At 41.3% G+C, this 15,305-nt stretch overlaps 1 protein-coding gene across 5 annotated transcripts in view; it reads right to left on the bottom strand.

Moving 5' to 3' along the window:
- The window catches only part of PPM1B (protein phosphatase, Mg2+/Mn2+ dependent 1B), a 75,690-nt gene extending 61,123 nt beyond the window's left edge, over positions 1-14,567 (bottom strand). For 3 of the 5 annotated variants that reach the window (XM_054983601.1, XM_054983569.1, XM_054983593.1), the window contains exon 1: positions 13,819-14,094. The gene's annotated coding sequence lies outside the window, so the exon portion shown is untranslated. Of the gene's footprint in view, positions 1-13,763; positions 14,095-14,498 lie in introns of those variants that run through there. The other 2 variants (XM_054983584.1, XM_054983576.1) reach the window with 2 other exon arrangements.
- Between the last annotated feature and the right edge of the window lie 738 nt (positions 14,568-15,305).

Below are 15,305 nucleotides of genomic sequence, written 5' to 3'. Positions count from 1 at the left end.
TCTCCTCTTGTCCACTAGGAACCAATATCTAGAACTTCCTTGCCTTGCCTTGGCATCTGACTTAAGAGAGCTGTGGTTCTCGAAAGCTTATACCTCAATAAAGTGGGTTAGTCTTAAAGGCGCTACTGGACTTTTTACTATCTTGCCTTGGAAAACAGTGGTGCTATTTAGCCTTTATGGCTAATAACAACCAGTGACAGCCCATACCCTGTGAACTTGTCTATTTGAACTTTAAATGAAGCAGCAAACCTAATGGCCATCAATACATCTTATGGTAATTAATATATTATTCACAATGAGACTCTTAAGTTTAGTGCTAGGGCAGTGATTCCTGATCTTTATCAGCTAGGATCAAACTGCTAGGCAGCTAAAAGAAGGATTTTAAAAAATGGTACCAAGCAGATTACTAGGGAAGTGTGGCAAATGGAGAAGAGGGGAGAGAAAGAAGCAGTTTTTGCATTCAGATTTAAATTTGGTACAGTTATTAAGAATCAAGCACAATGCCCACTGCAAATCAGATCTGCTCAACAGGCTACCAGTTATGTGTGGTACATGGTAGCCCATACTTTCCTTCCAACATGTTCCTGGGGACATAGGACCCCCAGAAACAGCACTGTGGGCTGCAGAGGGAGGCAAGAAACAGGTTCTGTGGATGAAAAATCTTTCAACCCATGGAAATGTTTGGCTGGATTGAAGATTAACTTAGAAACAAGGTTCTGAATGTGTCAGCTTCCTCTCCTTTCTTAAATTTAAATGTGCTCCAGCACACTACACATGTGGTGCGAAAGCAAATAAAAAACAGACAAATTCAGCATGCACCTTCATAGCTTCACATTTGTCCCGGTCTCCAAAACTGCCAATTTTTTTATTGGGAGAATTAGAAGAAAGCCCTTGGGAGGCACGGGTAAGCACTGAAAAAGCTCCCATAAAACAGCCTCTCAACAAGTACAGAGGTGGTTTTTAAGACAAGGTTTTACTCACTCAAAAAACACAGCACTAAGATTTATATCAAGCCATATACAACATTAAGTAATTTTAATTCCCATGCCTATTGTAAGTACATAGTTTTCAAGATGTGTACTCCTTAAATTAATGATTTTGTACCCAATTAATGCTGCAATAATATTTCCAATGTAATTAAGTTTAACTCAATATCCAAATAATGCTGACAACCCTGTTGTGCCTGTGTCCAAAACACTCTTGGTATATTACAAAATCTGATTTCTGATTACAACTTGCAACATTTTCTGCCTCTCAGATGATCAAAAATCTCAGATGATCATGTGCTCAAGCAGCACTAGACTGCACCAGTTTGGATATAAATGTAATTTACCTTGTAAAAACTAAGCATTTATACTTCTGCATTCTACAAATACACAAAAATAAAATTTTACATGCTATACGTTCAGTGTTTTTCTTGTTAAGGCAGTAGAGTCCAGGAGGAGCACTGCATATATTGCAACTTTTCTACAAACTACAGATAGCATGATTTTCTACGGCTTCAGTTTCTGGAATTTTACATTTCTACACCCTCAAATGCAAGTCAGGTCTGACCTCATTTTGTATCATAAATTTATTGATTCTCCAACTTTTGGAAGAGAAACACATTTCTAGACTTGCTGCAGTTTTCAACACCCACGTGCAAAGTAACCACCCCAACACAAAAGAGCCAGTGTAGTGTAGTGTTGATAGTGTGTTAGGCTAGGATCTGAAAGCCAGGTTTGAATCGACACTCTACCACAGATACTTGCTGAGTGACCTTGGGGCAGTCACACTGTCTCAGCCTAACCTATATCACAGGGTTGTTGTGAGGATTAAATGGAAGAGAGCATGATGTGAGCCACTTAGGGTCCCCATTTGGAAGAAATGGTGGGGTATAAATTAAAAAAATGCAGAAATTTCACCTTACCACTGAACAAATCCGTTTTTTTCATGTTGAGAGACAGTATTGTATAGTGGTTAAAGTGTTTGTGGGGCAACATTCTTGTTATTATAGAGAAGAGGAATGATGTAAGTTACTTTAGGTAACTGATGGGTAGCCAATGGAGTGACTGTAGGATGGGAGTGATGTTCATGCTCCTGCTCGCTCCTGATAACAGTCAAGCTGAAGCATTTTACACTATTTGGAGCCTCCTAGTTAACTTAGATGGGAGACCTATGAATAGAGCATTACAATAGTCAGGCCTTGATGTTACCATAGCATGGATCCAAGTGGCCAGGTCAGCCGTATCAAGATAAGAAGCCATTTTACAGGCTAGAGTGAGACTGCAGAAAGCATTTTTTGCTGCTGCCTTAACTTGTAATAGTAATAATGCTGGATCCAGTATAACTCCAAGGCTCTTAACTGAGTGTGCAAGGGTCAGACAAACTCCATCGAAAGTGGGGAGTACAACGTCCTTCAAGATCTCTGCCTTCCCAACAAACATCACTTCAGTCTTGTCTGGAGTGTGCAAGGGTCAGACAAACTCCATCGAAAGTGGGAAGTACAATTATGACCTTCAAGAGCTCTGCCTTCCCAATAAGCATCACTTCAGTCTTGTCTGGGTTCAATTTCAATTTGTTGTTTTTCAACCATTTCACCACTGCTGTCAGGCAGTGATCTAAGATGTCTACTGCATTCTGTGGGGACCTGGATAGCAAGATATAGAGTTGGGTGACATCTGCATATTGATGACATCCAACTCCACAGCTACCTAAAGGCTTTATTTATGTAGAGGTTGAATAACATGAGAGATAAGATTACGCCCTGTGGAACCCTGCAAAATGGTTCCCATTCTGGAGATAGCTGATCTCCAACAGCAACCCTTTGAGTCTGCTCCAAGAGAAACGATTTAAACCAGTCCAGGGCACATCCTTTGATGCCCACTTCTGTTTCTAGACGCCTCAACAGGATAAATAATAAATGTTCAGTATTCATTTATGAATATGTAGCATCACTGAGCAACAAACTGTATTTCACAGCCACTGTGCAGAAATACACCTAAAACTATGATCATCTCCCAAATCATTCCATTGTTTCTTCTTGCTCCTGGACATCCAACACATTAGGACCTCAACCAACAGTTATAATGGCACTAACTGAAAATTAATGGATTACAGGTTACAGTCACCGCTGAGCAGAACTTGTCAGTGTTATTTCAGAAATACTGATAATAGTGTAAGCTGCTGTAGTCAGGGTTGTAATCCATATGTTTGTATTTCATAACAAGGGGAAGAAACAGTATATTGCACGAACATCACTCACCAACCTTTTGTACTGCAACAGGGTAAAAGCAACCAAAGCAGAAATTAGTGGTGCTGAGTAAACCTAATGCATCCATTTATAAATCGATTTATATAAACTGAAGTTTATAAAATGGGTGCTAAACCAAGATTCTAAACCAGTTTGCACTTGACTTTTATTAGTTGGCTTATTGTGGTATCTGATTGCCACAGCTGCAGTTACCCATTCGCACTGCTCATCTTAGTCTCATGCACATACAGAAGGAAACACAGATCAACAGAAAATTTCACCATTCCAATGAATTGCTTCAATGGTGCTATCTAAGCACACTCCCTCCTTCTCTCTGCCTTCAGTTCAAGACTCACTTCTCTGCTAGTGATGTCTCACTAAGCAGAAACATTCTTCAGAGATTTCAGCTTCTCCAAAAGCGAAATTTTAAAAGTAGCAAAACACCAAGGAAAAGAGGGGAGATGGGCTAACGGATGTAGTTTGTTAAGAGAAGGTAGCATGAGTACCATTAACAAAGAACAAAGGGGAAGAAGTCTGGCTAACTCTACACTCTCCACCCTGCCATTTACTGCAGCTAGCCAACAGCAAATGGAATGCATACGTCCGGCAACATAAAGCTCAAAACAACATCTGGAGATTCTGCTTGAAAGTGATAAGGAAGGCAACTGGCAGACTAGCTGAGGCTTGTGCAACAAACTGTGCTATAAAAGCCACAGTTGGTTATACCTGAATGCAGGTAAGCTGCTAATTAAAGTTAAGGCTTTATTGAACAATAGAGGGCTAGGAAATCTAGAGCTGCAGCATCAACCAATAGATCACAAGTCATCACCAGGGGTTGCTCTTCTCCAGCATCTTGCCAGAATTGTAATCACTGGCTGGTAGGAATAAACAGGTCACAAAAACAGAGTTTTCACTGAGGAATGAACTATGTATGCCAGACTGGATGATGTAATGTACTTGGAGCTACAGTACAGATGGGATGCACAGGACATCTAGTAGCAAATCACAAATTGTAAATGAAGTTGAAAGCCTACCAAGTTATCATTCAGGTAAAGCGTCTTTGGGCTTGTGGTTTGACAAATTAATCAGTGTGTGCGCGCACATTTTTAAAAGTATTTGTTTGACACTAAGGGTGGATATAGAATATCCAAACATAATTTGGGTTCCAGAACTGCTAACAGGAAGGTAACAATCCATGTGTCTTTGAATTAGGCTCACTGTCTTTGATGCAAGGGATGGAGACTTGAATTATACTGCCAACAGCAGTAGGTCTCAAATGGCAGGTTAATTTTATAAACACAATTTTCTAGATTTTCTGATACCAACCCTTAATTAAAAGTGGCTTTGACATGTTCCAATTAGCTGCTATGTACAGTTTTGCTGCTCTAAGTAAATTAAGAATAATCTCCAAGTCATCATAGTTTAAGAAAAAACACTGCTTTAATCATAACTTTTTCTGATCATTCAACACTGACCATTTTCATAGTCCTGAAGACATTATACTGAAGAAATTGCAGACTGTTCTTCAATCGTGCATGTCTTGTATTGCCATTCCTTCCCAGATTTATCATGTTTAATCTACGTGAACATTCAAACAACAGGCCAGTGTCAGAATACACGAGGGAATCCCATCTACACTTGAGACCAAGCAAATAATGCCACATACTAAAAGCTATTCAACAGGCATACAGCAAATTCTCAAAATCGTTAATGATACAGTGCTAATTTCACTTTATAGTTATCAGAATAGCCTCCAACAAGTCTGCCAATACTTTTATTGTACAACAACACTTATGATAAAGGAAAAATATTTTAAAATTTAATGTAACAACCCAATTACCCATTTGTAACTTCTAAAAATTCTGGTACTTGTTAAATCAACACTACACTTTAAGCCTAGCAATCCAGAACTTGCTACAGCTGCCTTTGTTCTAGACTACCATGTATCAAAATGACTTTAGATTTCCAGCATTGGCAAACAGTTCACATTTCAAAATACTACATACTTAAAGCTAAAGTGTTTAAAACTGATCTGATGCTGGAGAATCAATGGATTATCTGAATACTGATATTTCACTAAGGAAAAGTTTGAGCTATACTTAGTGCTTCAAAATAATATTAATTTGCCTCACTAGTATGGTTATTTTATTTACATTTAAGCACACTGTTAAAAGAGTTGGTGGCAACAATATTTTGGATATGATCTTCACTAATTCCCCAGTCTTTACCACTTCTTCATTACCAACTGCTTTTAATTACTGTACCTAATTAGCTGGCCCTGTGTCAAAGCACAAGGGGACCACACATGCACAAAGCAGGGGGTCTCTACTTAAGACTCTCAAAGGATGAATAAAAGTATGACATTTTAAATTAAACAAAAGAAAAAAAAACTTTTTACAACCCTGGCTCAATAAGGATTGAAAATGCTACAGGGAAGATCGAATGCTGAAAGCTAAAGAGGGCTACTTAAAGGGCAAAAAAAAAGAGGGAGGAGAATAGCTGCTCAAGCTCTTACCAGGTTCAAAAATCTGGGAGGGGTTTTTCCCAATTGTCCCCTCTTTCTGAATTCCTGACAGGTTCCCAATTAATCTTTATGGTAATATATATAGTGGAAAGAGTGGGCTTCATACATTTATCTCTACTTCAACTAATGAACTAAGTGAATATTCCAACGGTTATTTTTTTTCACAAAAGCATTTACACAGAATTTTTTTCAATTAATTCAACATTCTATTTTAGCATGTCTGTGTGTTACCTAAGTTTCATATTGGCTGGGTGCCAGAACAAAAGGCCAACACAAGCCAAAGGACAAATTTCAAGTGCTCTTGCCTGTGGCTCTAAGCTTGGGGCACACAGTGGGGGCCTAACTATTTCATACAATGAGAAAGGTGTGCCACTACTGGAGAGGGAGATCCACTCCTGTTACTTACCTGGAAAGCAGGAGCAGTACTGACATAGAACACTTGTTGGGCTACACTAATATTAATGCATCATGACTCTAGCCCTGGATTACTGTATGGCTTCTCTGTGGACACCAGTATGTTGAATGTGGGTTTATCAGTGGTGCTGGGAGCTATCACTACCTGGAGCAGGATGTCTAATGAATGCACTGTGTCAGTGCAGATGGGAGCTAGGAGATATGGGAGTGGGATTTATCGAAGATGGCCAGTATTTGGAAAGGACACCTGCTGCCTATTAACCTTGAAAGTATCATGAAAGTTGACAATGCAAAGGTCGCTGCTTCCCCCACCTCTTCACATACTTTGCAACACCAAATCAATGAGACAAACTGCTTGCAACCCCTGGATGTTACAGAGGCAGAAAATTTACATGACTTGCTTAACTGCAACACAGTTGGAAGAAAATGATGTGGTGTGTCTGTCCTAACTAACTCTGTCTGGTTAGGCAGTCCTCCACCAATCCCACACCTATACCTGGGGAGGAGGGGTTGCTATTATCCTTCAACTTCTGAAAAAGAGATCAACTCAAAAGCAGCATTCATCCCATTTAATACTTACACTGGGGGAATGCTCAGCCAAGTATCTCAGAAAAGATGTATTAATTTTACTCTCATGTTACTAATACAGGGGAATTTACAGTATAATTCAGAGCAAGCAAACTCCCTTACATTCTTCCCTGGGTTGAATTAGGTAGTATATTTAAGAAACTTCACTGCTTGTAACGAAAATTCATTCCAAGTAACAAGACCACATTCAGTGCAATTTTTAATATTCAAGACTAGGAAAACACTTCATTGTCTATACTTCAGCTGAAAGATACTTAAACATCACCTTCTCAAAAAAATTCACCTAATGCAGTGGAGGAGAGCAGGTATACCAGCTTCTGAGTGTGCCATGAGGGGGTGGAGGCACATAAGAGACAGCACAAATGAGTCTGAAGCTCCTTCAAGGCTTGGTCACATATCTAATCACAATTATGAGGTTAAAGATGATAAAGTGTTCATTCTAGACTAAAGAAGTATTATAAATTAAATTAAATTAAAATAAAATACGATGTCATACAAATCTGCTGACATAATCCAATTAGTTGCTAGATAAACTAGGAGATCATTTGTATGGCACCAGTGAACCAAAAAGTCTCTGTAAAAAATATCCAAAAAACATTTTGGGGATCCAAGGTCTTGGAAGGTGGGGTCCTCTTGCAAAGATTTTTTTTAAACTACTGGAAGCTTACCTGTGCAGGCTATCATAGACTGGTTTTGACAGCTGTTCTCAAAGAACACTCAAAACAGAGATTCTTCTCTGTTCCACTAAAAACAGTAAATTTTGATCATAAGTTAAAAATTCCCCATCATGAACCCCAAGTGAAATAGAACAAAGAACAAAGAGAACACAGAACAGCAACAAGCTAGCAGAAGATGTGAACAAGCAAGTGGGTTACACAGAAAACTGGTCAATTAACTAGTTAACAGCTATCCTATTACCAGAGATATCTCAAAGCAATCCACATATTCACAAGAGATAAAAATCTCTTATTAAAGAAGAGTTGCATATACTGCAATTTGAAAGCTTGCTAAATTTTACAGCACACAGTTCCTTGGGCTTCAGTTGTTTACACTTGGGAGAAAATTTAACTTATAAATATTGTTCAGCTTCCCATGTATGAACATATTAATACATTTTGATTACTGTTATCCTCTCACTGTCATTCAGCCCTACCAGTACATTGTAGGTCTTTGACATCACTACCACCTTGACAAGGCCAATTATTTCTGAACTCTGATGTGTGATATTTCACAAATGGTCAATGAAAAGACAACAGGTAAAGTCTTTGGAACTATTTTTTTTACTAAGTGTTCATATATTTTGAAAATGTTTTTTGATATCTAGCCTAAATATTTCTCTATTTGTGAGAAACAGCACAACTTTGTTTTATACTTAAAACAAATGCATGAAACCTCTACTACACATTCTGTTCTGTAGCCTTTTTTAAAATTCCTACATTAATGGGAGTTTTAAGGACCGAAAGGCCATTTCACAACATGGATTGTTCTCATTGTAACTGTAGACTCAGTATAGCAAGTTTATTATTTGCCACCATGTCACAAATGTTCATCTGAAACCATTTTCAAAATTCTGTCTTAATTCTTTTTTTTAATTTAACAAAATTTATATCCTGCCTTTCTGCCCTCACAAGGGCCACCAAGGCAGCTATTAGAACAGATAATGAATTCATTTTTAAAAACATTTAAGACCACAGCTTAAAAAAAATCAAAAGCCATAAAAACAATTAAAACCTTTAAAACAAATGATTGGGCAGGAAGAAGGGACCACTGAGGGAATACCAAACAAAGTAAGTCTTAACCCACTGGTGGAAGATGGCAGCAGAAGGGGACAGATGAATCTTCTTGGGGAGAGAGTTCCAGAACTTTGGTGCTAAGACTGAGAAGGACTTCTCCCAGGGTGCCAGTCAGCTAACTGCAGAAGGAGGGCACCCAAAGCAGGACCTCCAAAAAAGACTACCATGGCCAGGCAGGTTCATAACGGAAGAGGTGGTCCTTCAAGTATATTGGCCACAAGCCATACAGGGCTTCAAAAGTCAACAACAGTACTTTGAGTTGTGCTTGGAAATAAACTGGGAGCAAGTATAGATGGGCCAAGACTGGAATGATATGGCCCTTATGAGCCATTCCTGTCAGCACCCTGGCTGCAACATTCTGTAGCAACTGAAGTCTCTTGAGTGCTTCTCAAGAAAAACACACATAAAGTGCACTGCAGTAATCTAATCTTGATGTAACCAGGGCATGTGCCACAGTCGCCAGATAATTTTCTGCCCAAGAATGACCGTAGATGGCTAATCACACAAAGTTAATAAAAGGCACTCCTGACCACAGAGGCCACCTATTTATCCATCAGGAGGCCTCCAACAGCACCTCCAAACTACAGGCCTGTTCCTTCAAGGGAAATGCAACTCCATCCAGAATGGATGACACCTTAAATCCTGGGTCAGACCTTCCACTCACCTGTAGCATGTCCAATTCATCCTGGGCTACATTATATATCTTAAACTACATATGCAAGTAAGGGAAATATATTTACTTGTCTACGAAAGGTTTCTAGTGGTGAATTTTATCAGATATATGCTGTCATCGGTCAAATTCCTTCCCTCTCAGACTTGCCAGAGCTCAGGCCTGAAACTCTTTCTGAATAGTGTTTACAAAGCACTAATGTACTTTACATAACAACTAAGCAAGAGCAATCCCCACACCAAAGCTCTTCCAATCAGTTTTTACAGTAAGACAAGGGAAGAGAAGGGACTAGAAAGGCTGGGGCAAATAGGAATATGAGCAAACAGCTTCTTAGCACTATCAGTTTTCAGTAACAAGCTTTAACATATTTTATCTGTATATTTTAGCAGTATTGTAAAATTCATTAAAAATGTAAAACTAAAAATAGCTTCACCCTTAACACTGGCCCCTAAATAATGAAAGGGTGTAGTGGAGAATGCAAGCAAGGGTCCAAAGTAGAGGAGTACTGGACCAAAATCCAAATGGGTGGGAAAGAACCAGGGCACTTTACTTTAAAGCTTATGAATGTTTTGTTTGTATGTAGAAGGAAAATCAAACTATGTTACAGCTACTTTGCTGACAAAGAAGATATTTAGGCTTTCACAAACTCCAGAGAAAGAGTTCCATAGCTTGGCAACAGCCATTAAGAATATCTGTCAGAGCTTCTTGGCACCTATAGTTATGGACAAGAATTTATCAAGAGTATAGGTATCTTTTGTATAGTGCCACTGGGATTCTGTATGAAAAAACCAACACACTGATTTATGAACTGTAAGATACTACTTTTTGGCAATGTGAACGTTTTGTTGATTACTTCAACATTAAAGGCTTAATTTAGTTTATAGATTACTGCAGTCCTACAGAAGACTAAAAAGGGATAACCTTTTAACAGACCAACTCCTACACATACCTACACCAAATCCTAAGCAGACACTACTGCTACAAATCCCAAGACTCTTCTCCTTTATGCTATTTCCACAACCCATGATCTGAAAACAATTCCTTCTTTCTATTAGGCCTTTCTCTCTCAGTAATTACTGTTAGGATTTCTGGCTTCCCTTAAATAGCCAAATTCTCTTTGAAAGCTCTGATCATAAGGACACATTTTGCCATTGCTGCTGTCCGCTGGATACATCAATAAGCACTGCCCCCCCAGGTGTTTCTGACTACTGGGGGGGGGGACAAGATAACCCAGCCTGAAGAATTTTGGAATAATGTACTTAAGCCTACAGATACAGTTTTTCTAATACCTTGCATACCTGGAAAAAGCAGCAATTATCTCAGTGGAAATGTTAGCACTTGCTCTTTTCCTTCCTTCATTATGGCTTCTTCTACCATCAATTCATTACTCTTTCCCAGCTGGAAAAAGCACTGCAGGTTAGTATGAATGCGCTTTTCCACTTTTTAAAGTTTTCAGAAGTAACCAAGACAATTCTACAGTCCTTTTTCAACTTAAAAAACACTAATCTTGATTGTATATAATGCCCCTCCTATCTCTTTAAAGCTAGAAGTGCATAGTACTGATGACAGGAAATTAAGTAAGGGAGAGTAGGCATCTGGCAGCAAAGGGAAGGATTAGGATGCTTGGCAAATAACTTTGCCTAAGCCCATTATCCTTACCCAATGTCAACTGAGGGAAGGTTAATAGCAGAACAGTGGCAACTGCATTATACACCAGTATATTACATGAAGTACGTCTAGCAGCCCTCACCACAGGCAGCAAAACCACCTTCCATGAAATTAAAGGCTTTAACTTATAGCTACTTTTAAAAAATCCTATGAAGTAAGCAAGGTTGAAAAGTGATTTGCACAAGATTTTGATTTGAACCTGTCTCTCTAAACCCAACACTCTAACTACTATACTGGCTGAAGGAATGGCTTGAACAATCATGCAAAATGGCATGAAATCATAAAAGCAAAACTACTCTAGCATATGTTAAACCTTTTATCCCTACTTTTTCTTAGTCTTTATAGCAAGATACTCAACCTTTCCTGTTCCTCTAGGGGGGAAAAAAGATTCTATGACCCTAAATAGAAATGCACATTTACGTACAGAGGAGGTCTGTCACCAAAAAACCTAACAAACCAAATCAGTAAATAGCCTGTAATAAAGCACTCACTTGATTAACTATGGCAGAGGTCCCCAATATGGTGCCCACCTACACCTTTCTTGGTGCATGGGAAGCATTTTTCGAAAGTGAGCAGGAACACATGGGGTTTTGCCCAGCAATGCTTCTGATTGGCTGTATGAATTTTTTTTTAAATGTTGCTTTGGCAGCAGCTGCCACTACAGTACAATAATCTTCACAATGTAACAGAAAGTTGCAGCCATTTTGTTGCTGGCGCCACCTCCTGCAGAAACCATTTTGTAACTGCATCCACCATGCCATGTAAGAATTCCAGAGGTGCCCATGGACTCTAAAAGGCTGGGCCCCAATGAATTATGGCAAAAAGCTGTTACACCAAAGCAGCCAGACACTTTACTGGTCACCTGCAGTGTCAATCCCTCTCAAGTAAGAAAGTGTATGTGCTATGTTAAACCTTGTGTGTAGTAGCCCTGTTAAACTCAATCGGTATGCAGGCAACATGTGGAGTTCAATATGGTAATACAGACCATGCCTGCTTCTCTAATGTTGGTCACCATAATTTAATTATTAAACAACAGGACTACTTTTCCATGTACTGACAGAAGACAAAATATTCTAGCATTAACTAGTAAATAGCCAGAATAAGTGTGATCAACAACAAGCAGCCCCAGTGCCAAATCAGTCCCTCAAAGAGTTATCAGATGGCCCTTCAGGTGTCACTTCATATAAAAGGTAAGTACATACTTCATTTATACCCTGCCTCCATTGCCAATGAGGACCCAAGGATTGCAGATGCCTTGATATTTGTTTAGTAGTCCTGATGGGTAGGACAGCATGCTATATGAGGAAGTAGGAAAGAACCTGACTGCTATAGACACTAAGCTATATATTGTATGAACTCTTTGCAAAAGAGATCATTTTTATTCACAACTACTGTTATTTAGGCCCCTGCTTCTAGGTATCCTACAATGATGACCTAAAAGGATGAAAATCTGAACAAAAATTAATCACTTCATCATATTACTGACTCATTGGCTTATTCTAGTGTTAACTGTCAAGTCTACGCATGAAGGGTATATCGTTCTCCACACACTACACTAAACTGCAGTAAAATTCAAAAATTCTCCCAATTCCTTATATTAGTATTTACGGTGCAAGCCTAAATAGAGATACACCCTTCTAAGCCCACTGACTTCAAAATGCTTCCGTCCTAAGCACACACTATTGCCACAGTCCTTCCCTGTTAAACACATATATATTCAACCATAATGGAAATTCCATATAATGGCCCACAGAATCAATTAAAAATAGTCACCGAATTTTTCACTAACAATTTCGTGAGATAAGAGCTTGACAATCAACTCACAAAACAGCTCAGCAAGAACTTAAACTCAACTTTCTACCCATCCACACTTGCTCTTCAGCCCTGACTGGCATGCCAAGTTCCAAGATCTGACTTATCTGAACCCCCCTCAAATAAGGGAATATAAAGTAATGTACGCCTATAAAGTGTCTTCCTTGAAAAATATTTATGGATACCACATTTCTACTTTATTGCAGTTTAATATTTAGTGCGATTACGTACAAATCATGACCACCAAACCAGCCAGCAAACCCCAAAGCCAAACCAGGATCTGAGCCCCAGTCCCTCATGTACCATGCTCCCCTTTAAAATTTACAATTTCTGCAAAGTACAACATCAAAACCATAACCAATGAGGAATTGCGCACATTGATAGCAACACATCTTTACTAAATCAAGGAGTAGACTCCCCTCCGTGCAAAGCTATACTGCGCAAAAGCGCAACTGATAAAACCCGACCCATTTCAAGGCCATAGGTTTCGGACGTTAGAGAAGAATGTCTGCTTTTGCCTTTTGCTGTAGACGAGGGAAGCTCACGGAGCAAAAGCACACGAAGAGCAGGCCGTTTTGAATCCTGTCCGGGGTCTAAATAACGGGGCCCTATTCGAGAGGGTGGGAGCTTCGCCCCGTTCTTCCCCCCAGCATAATCCAGACAATAGCGAAATCTCTGGCCTCCGACTACCACCACAACCTTCTCGGCAGCCCAACTCCGCGCCCAGGCCCACCGAGGCACCGCTCCCTCCCCTCCCACTCAGCCCGATCTACTAGGCCCGACAAGAGAACACGCGAGAGCCGCCGCCAGCCAGTTCGCCTTTCCTTTCCTCTCTGCCACCCTGACCCACAACTTCCGAATCGCACCCCGCTCTGCATGTATTAGGCCGCAGACCCTTCGGCCACCCCGCCTCCTCCCCTCCTCGCTTCGAACTACGCACTACGCAGAAGCCCCCTGCGCCGACGATGGCCGTAACGCCAGCCCAGGCCCAGGCCTAAGTCAGCCTCTTCCTCTCGCATCTTCTCACTGCGCTACAGGCTTCGGGCCGGCCGGCCTACCCACCGAGGACTCGTTCGCGGCTCTCCCCCCGCCAAGAGGAGCCGGCCCAGGCCTGTACCTGGCGCCGAAGTCTCCTCGCTCGCTTCAGCAGCCCCGACTGTCTGAGGCACCAAATGGGAGCCAGGCTGCGCTCGAGCCGCCACCGCCGCCTCACGAAGCGGCCTCTCTCCCCGTAGCCCTCCGCTCTTGCAGGCCGAGCGCAGCCAGCAGCACGGACATGTTGGGAGCCCCCGTCCCAGCGGCCGCTATTGGGCCCTCCCTCCCCGCCACGCAACGTCAGAATACACCGGGCGGGGAGAAGAGGCCGAGAGCACGCCCTCGCCTACCGAGAGCCTCAGAGGATTCAGTCGCGCCGGCTCCGATATCCTACCCACTATTGGTCAGGATGGCTGTCACTCAAACCTCGACTCGAGACTCATATTCCTAATGGATGTCGTCCCTATCACAGGCTCATTTCGTAAGTGTCAATTGGCTAGTTGGCTTGTCATTTATTCTCCAACTCATTTCCTAAAACCTTGTGGGAAGCACCCCTTCCTCCCAATAGGTCGAAGCAATCGTCAATCAAGACTGCCCGGTATTCTTCCTCGCCTAAACGCAATATTTAAAAAAAAAAATTATACAGTCTGAAAGCTGATTGGTCAAAACAGGTGCCAATTAACTTTTTCTTCGACTCATTCCTTTTTTCATACCAAACGCAATCTGACATCCCACCTACCTCTTCCATTGTTCCTTTCTTACCATTGGCTGTAGACGTTGCCTGTCTCAGGTAGCTTCCGCGTCCTTCATAACAGCTTCTCAAATAGCCAAGGACGCAGGCGTCAATCTTGCATTTCGACGGGAGTAGGGGGTGGGCAGTGAAAAAGAGGGTGGTATTTGAAGAGCAACCGAGCCAGTTGCCCTTCCTCCATAAGACCGCAAAAGACTCTCTTCCCTTTGATTGGTTCAGGCCTGTTCTCAAGTTCTTAACTGGAATTGGGGGGGGGGGGTAGCAGAAATGCCCGTATGTACTGTCATATTACATCATCATTAACCAATAGGAAAGCGCAAAACGTTTAGGCGAGAGAACGGTCTCAGGTTGTAGAAGGAAGAGTGGGAGGGCTTCTCATTGGAGGGAGAGCAAGCGTATGTAGAGTGTATCTTGGAAGCGAGTCCCGCTGAATTTATGAGACTTTACTCTAAAGTAAGCACACCAGGCCTCTGCCCCGGCACAGGGATACAGCACAGGGAAGGGAGGAAGACGGGAAAGAAACTAGAAGAACAAGCCCCGCTATTCCTTCTTCCTGTTCCCTGAAAGCCCCACAGTCTCTCCTCGGTTGCTGCTTCCATCCCTCCTTCCCACCCACCAGTCGTCCGACCTTTATCTGCCCCCCCCCCTTCAGCTTTTCCTCCTTCCCAGGGCAACCTCAACCTGGAAATCCTTTGGTTCAGACCCAGTTGCACACTGATGAAAGAACTTGTGAGAGGCATCTCATTTTCCCCTGCATCACCTTTCTCACACTTTTTCTTTCCCTCCTGGCAACCCGGGTATCTTTACCCTTCACTCTC

Source organism: Eublepharis macularius, chromosome 1, assembly GCF_028583425.1.
Source record: "Eublepharis macularius isolate TG4126 chromosome 1, MPM_Emac_v1.0, whole genome shotgun sequence".
NCBI classification, from domain to species: Eukaryota; Metazoa; Chordata; class Lepidosauria; order Squamata; family Eublepharidae; genus Eublepharis; species Eublepharis macularius.
Note: the sequence above shows the minus strand (reverse complement) of the source record. Positions and strands in the feature narration are given on the sequence as shown.